The sequence below is a fragment of the Buceros rhinoceros genome, unplaced genomic scaffold (genome assembly GCF_000710305.1).
Source record: "Buceros rhinoceros silvestris isolate BGI_N320 unplaced genomic scaffold, ASM71030v1 scaffold9081, whole genome shotgun sequence".
Lineage (NCBI taxonomy): Eukaryota > Metazoa > Chordata > Aves > Bucerotiformes > Bucerotidae > Buceros > Buceros rhinoceros.
The window spans coordinates 9,309-15,267 of record NW_010393655.1 but is presented as its reverse complement, the minus strand read 5'-3'; positions in this window follow the sequence as shown (position 1 = coordinate 15,267).

Genomic DNA, 5,959 nt, shown 5'->3' with positions numbered 1-5,959 from the left:
TATATATATATAAAATTTCTTTTTCTTTTTACAATAATTTTTAAGGAATTCTATGTCCATAACATTTCTCTTTTTTCTAGAAAAGCAACCCTTTTTTAAATGTCTGTTCATGTACACAAATAATCAGAGAAAAAAGCATTGGTGCTGTCCTCATTGTCCTTCTTTAATTTCCCCAGCGAGGTCCTCCAGGCTGGTTGTGTAAACTCCCCATTGGGGAGTATTTTAATATTTATACGTTACATGTGTTGCAATCTCTGCTTTTCCCTTATTAGCAAAGGGAGCTATGCACATCGCTCTGTGTTGGCCATAAAAGGATTAATCACAGCAGCATCAGAACAGACAGTCTCTACAAGGTTGCTCAGCCCTTGCTACCTTCTTTCATATGTCAAAGTGGAAACGGGGGCTTTCCTGAGAGTCTGGAGAGAACAATGCCCAGGGAAGGTATATGAAAGGCTGTTTTCCTAAGCACATAGTTGAATCTCCTTCCCTGAAGTTGAGGGTCATGACGAGGCATGCCTGGCTGTCTCCATGCTCTGTGTAGCTTTTTTGGAAGAGGAGCATGGAATGGAGAGGAGGAGGACTGCTGACAGCATGGATCCAGACAGGAAAAAGGCAATTGAGAGCTGCTCCATGAAAAAAATACATGTACCTGTTCTCTAGGAGCTGGAAGGATTGGCATGACTGAGAACACAGGCTGCTTAGTGTTTCTCCTCAGCCTTCCCCGTTCACTGGCACCAACAAAACGTGCTGAGCTTTGCTGTTTCAGGTCTCACAGGCAGGGTCCTACATTGGGATTCTGCCTGCCAAGTTCTCAGGTGTTGTTCTGAGAAATCTTGGAGAAAAAGGCATTGAAGACAACTTTTGCCCCAGTCACCTGTGCAAAATTGCAGCAAAGCTTGCAAATTCAATTGCTAAATAAGATTATTGTCTCTCAAAAGTATCCATGGTAGGGACTTTGCCTTAACCCTCTTTAAGAATCTAAAAAGTGGTATTTTCTTAGTAAAATTGTCGCTTGAGAATTCAACAGACTCATCTCCAACCTCAGAGCTACCATCCTAAAAAATGCTCTATGCCACCTTTATTTTTCCTCATTATTTCCCTTCTTGCCTTCCCAGGACAAGAAAAAGTCTTTCTTTTGGCTTTTTCCCACTTTATGCTTCAGAAACCCCAACAGAGATACCCTGGTTTCTACCCGTGGAGCACCGGCACAGCAAAGGAAAACAGTCACGTTCTGCCGCAGCACAGAAGATGCAAGAAGGACCAGCAGCAAAGGGGTTAAAGGGAGTCCCATAGCAAAGATATGCAATGCCTTGAAATTTTAAGCACTAAAATCTATGAATACATCAAAGAATAATCTATGCAATTCCTGATATTGCTGGTTGACACAAAATGCTCGGACCAGTTATATAGGGTTTTCTCTCTGTGAGCACTGGAATTGGTGATGCGTGGTTGCCTGAATTATTAATTCGTGCTCTATCTTTCTGCACACCTTACCGCCACTTCAGTAAGCTCAGCCATCCCTCCTGACCTTTCACACATCCATCCCTCACCACCGTTCCTCCTCCTTCCTTCTTCTCAACATTTCCTTTTAACTACAAGTGAAGGAGAGAGAAGGCGTTGCTGCTGGGCCAGCCAGGAGAGACAGCACAGGAGCTCAGACCGCAGGCTTTCGGTCCAGATACCAAATTTTATGAAACTCAGACATCTGTTGCTCCATCAACTTCAGGTAGTGTTAGTCAGCTGGTTCAAAAGGTAGTCAGGGCAAGTGGTGAGACAGATTGACGTACAATGTAGTCATATTTCTGTAGGCAACCAGGCTGATCTGAGGTTGATATTACCTCTTGTTTTTAATAATTTTTTTGAAGTTTCATAAGTATGGTTTCAAGACATGATTTTTACCTCGCTGTAAGTGTAAATGTAGTGTCAAGATGCACCTCCTCTGGGTTTTTCCCCCCTCCATGTTTGTAAGCATACCTCTTCTACAAAAAATACCTGGCTGCAGGGGCTCCTCTGGTTTCCACCAGTGCCACACAGGCTGTTTCTGGGTGCTTTACAAAAAGCTAGTCAGATACCTTGCAGCTTGCCAGCTTATTATATCCCACAGATTGGCTTTTAAAAAAAAAATCCGAATTTTTTCCTTTCCCTGATTGCCCTGAATGCCATCTGTGGCTGACTGCAATTCCCGCTGCTTGATGGCTACTGGGAGAAGATGTGGCTGTAGGTGAGTTGAGCACCTCACCAACACCTGCTCATTTGAAACTGTGAAGTGGATGACTCCTGCATCTCCAGAAAGTGCCAGTGTTTTTGTATGGGAGGGAGAAAAAAGAGGTTTCACTGTAGCTCTTTTTCGTGCTCTTGAGTGACATGTGGCTCCCTGCCTTCTCCTCCCTTTTCTGGAGTTCTGAAGGGAGGAGAGTAATTGCTGCTGTCTTTAGCACCTGGAAATAGCAGCTTTCTCTTTACCTAGAGAATAAAATGGAGAGAGTCTCTTACTTTGTCCTCCTCTAGCAGACATCCCCGAGACACTGCCCATTTTTACCTACATATTTCAAAATGGGTGGTGGACAAGGGACATCACCCTTCTGTGATGCAGTTAGGTCCCTGGCTGAGGAGCCCATGCTGTGTCCTCTCTGCAACGGCAAGAAGAGCCTCCAGAGTGGGTGTTGACTTTGTACCTGAGTAGACACTGTATCATTCAGAACAATCTGTTTTGAACTTGATTGCAACATCCAGTTCCCCTGATTGTGCTTGGAGTTACGTGTGCTCAGCAATACAAAAAAAAATTATCTCACAAAAATATGCATTAAGCAGTCTTCTCTGGTTTGGTTTGAAACTCTAATTAGGCAACTTCTAAAACATGATCTCCATTTTTCTAGTTGCTCTGATTCCGTAATAGATTGAGTTTCCTTCACTGCTTTGATGAGACTGTTCCCAGTGAGTTACTCTCTTCGTTGTGCAGAGGGATAAATGCCCAATTTTCTCCATTTGAAAAAGGTCCCAAAAAATGCTTCCGCTTAGTGTCAGCCACTTGGCTGGGAGGTATCCACATCATGCGTCAGCCTGGCTTTTCTTCTCTTACTGCACAAAACTGCACAGATGAGGTTGAGGGGAGGTAGAAGGTTTTGACAATGCGTAGAAGATTCCAGCTAATTGAGTTCATGGGGAATTTTTCTACACAGCATTTTTTCTGTTGAAAAATGCCAACTTGTGGAGGAGGGTCAGTTCCACCGAATGACTCATTTTTACAGAGACAGCTTGAAGGAACCTGAATTAGAAGAGGCCAGGCTCAGGCTACTGCCCGACAGGGTGATGTTCGTACCCCACAACCCTGTCCCTTAATAGGGCTTAGAAATTTTGGGTCCAAACTCTCATCATTGTGCTTCTGTAAGTAAAAAAAATGTGAAAGTTCAACGATGTCTCATGCTCTTCCCATGACTGACTCATCCGCAAAGTCATCACCTGCTCCTTGCTGATGGTCGCTGTGATGGCTCATACTACAGATGTCTGTCACTGGGTTTTTAAACTTTGGTCCTGTCCGGGTGGTTAACCGTGTTGGGTCTTTGAGGTTCCCCAGTACATACTTTTAGCTTGGGAAAGGGGTTCATGTTGCTGCAAGAGTCCAAAGAAATTAGGAAAATGAGTCAACATTAAAAGAGCTTTGAAGGTGCAAAATTAAGCATTTGGAAGTTAGGGAACACCAAACAGATGGGCATCAGTACAACCCCAGTTGTGCATTTACATGATGGTACTGGTTTTAGTTACAGGATCTCTTTTCCTGTGGGGTTCCTGCTTCGCTCAGTGCACTGGAGAAACTTTGCTCAGCTAAAGCAGCATGGTTACGGAGTTAAATATGCTGTTGTCCCAGGGTTGGATTCAAAAGCAAGGAAGAACTTCCAAATTTTGCGTTCCCCTGCATGCCACAGCTCTAGCTGGCTACAGTTTCTACTGTTTCCACTTCGCAACAACTGTTGAGTCGTGGCTGTGGGTGAGTGGGTGGCTGTGGGTGAGCAGCGTTTCCTTGCTATTTATGGAAGTGAAAGGCATGTGATGAAAAGGGGGAGGAAAACTCTACTGCAGTGGTGAAACTGGTTGAAAGTTGCACAATGGGCTGGATTACGTCCCTGCCCAGAGCCCTCATTTTATATTGGCAAGTAGCTCCAACACGTTCAGAGGCTAGTGAGGCTGCTTCTGCTCCTGAGTGTACAAATTAGATTCTGCAACAGTATTGAGTATATGCAGGTGAAACTAATGGGATCTGTTGTCTGAATATAGAAAATAATAGTCCCTATTAAATATTATTTTAAAAATGCAAGCTGCGACTCCGATTAGGTGCCATAAAAGAGAAAAGATTAATATAACAAGTCACCCTCTTGTCAATGGAAAGGGAATAATACCAGCCTTTTGATTAAAATTGTTGTGCAGCATCCAGACTGCACAGCTTCCCAGTTCCCCAGTGAGTCAGGAGGCAAGGGAGGGACATCAACATTTAGGATTCAGAAGAGGCTTTGAGAGGAACATGCGTGATGTGAACTATTTTGGAGAAAAACAGTCTGCACTCATGTAAACACAGAGAACATTATAAAACTTCAAGGGTCAGAGCTCAGTTTGAATTAAGACAGATCTCTCTTCTCTAATATTTAGTGTTGGGAAGATGAAAGAAGTGTTGCCCTAGAAAAATCAGTTTTAAGATTCTCCTGGATGCCAAGATTTCACTTGAGAAGTAAATAGGGATGTCCTTTTCTTTTCTTTGCACTTCAAAGATTTATGTGCGTGACAGTGAGTAATCAGCTGCTCGATGAGTGCAAGTGATTGTGATGGAAAAATAGCCACCAGTTTGTTCCATGAAGCCATGGGAAGAAACAAATGAAACAGATGATACAGGGAGCGTTTGGTTTTTTTAAGAGCATATTGTGGCTGAATAGAGCATTTCTTACAGCTACAAGTAAGCCAGTGGTCTGCCAGCTTTGTGGTTGTTATAAGCAAAATTTTTAGTCATGATATTGTAATAAAAAGAGAGGAAAATTAATCAGACAGCTTTTTCAGAAAATGCTTCGGAAGCTTTCTCCCTAGACCATGCTTGTTCCCTCAGTTGTCACTTGCTTTCCATCACCCAGAAGCTAGTATCTGCTAATCTCACAGATGTCCTGAGAATTGCTATTAATATTTTCTCTTCTTATTAATACCTATTTTCTGCAAAAGCACAGATGCATACAAGGCACTTTATAGATAAATGAGGAAGCAAGTTACTTTTCCTCTAAACTTGCAGTCACTAGGGGTTTGCCTGAAGTAGTGTGAAATGAATCTCTCTGGGCTGTATTTGTTTATCTATGACTTGTAATGATTTATCTTGCATGCCTGGCTGTGACAGCTCTTGTTTTACAAAAACTAGAAATGTGGTAGGTGATCCACAGCAGAATCTAAGCATTACCTGCAGCTGGAATGATATTTTAAGGAGAAAAGGAAAAAACAAAAAAATGAGAGGAGTTTTACAGAACAATCTTGCCTGGTTCTTTTTCTTCCCCTTCACCCTCCAAAATCTGGCCATCTCAGAAACTTGACCAAGTAGATGTTGCTGCAGCCTGCCAAATTTGTTAGAAGGAAATAGGAGAAGCAAAATTCCCAGTGTTGATGGAGAACCACTGGGGAGAAGTGAATCGCAGCACCTCAGCACAGACACTGCATGCTCTGAGCATCCCATCCCTGCCAAGGAGGCTGGTGGCTACAACCTGTGTTGTGCAGAGCCTCTGCTGGGTGCTCCAGGTTGATCCTAAGCAAATGGTGTGGAAATTCCTTCACTCTGAAGGTGGTAAAGCAAGGAAAGCAAAGTCTGCGTGGGAGAGAAGAATTCACACAGCTATTGGCGTTTTAAAGGATGTAAGGCACTACTCTTCGCTGGTAGCTGAGAAGGGGTACTAGCTCTAGCAAATTCTGCTAATTGCTGGTATCATTTTAGGGAAAG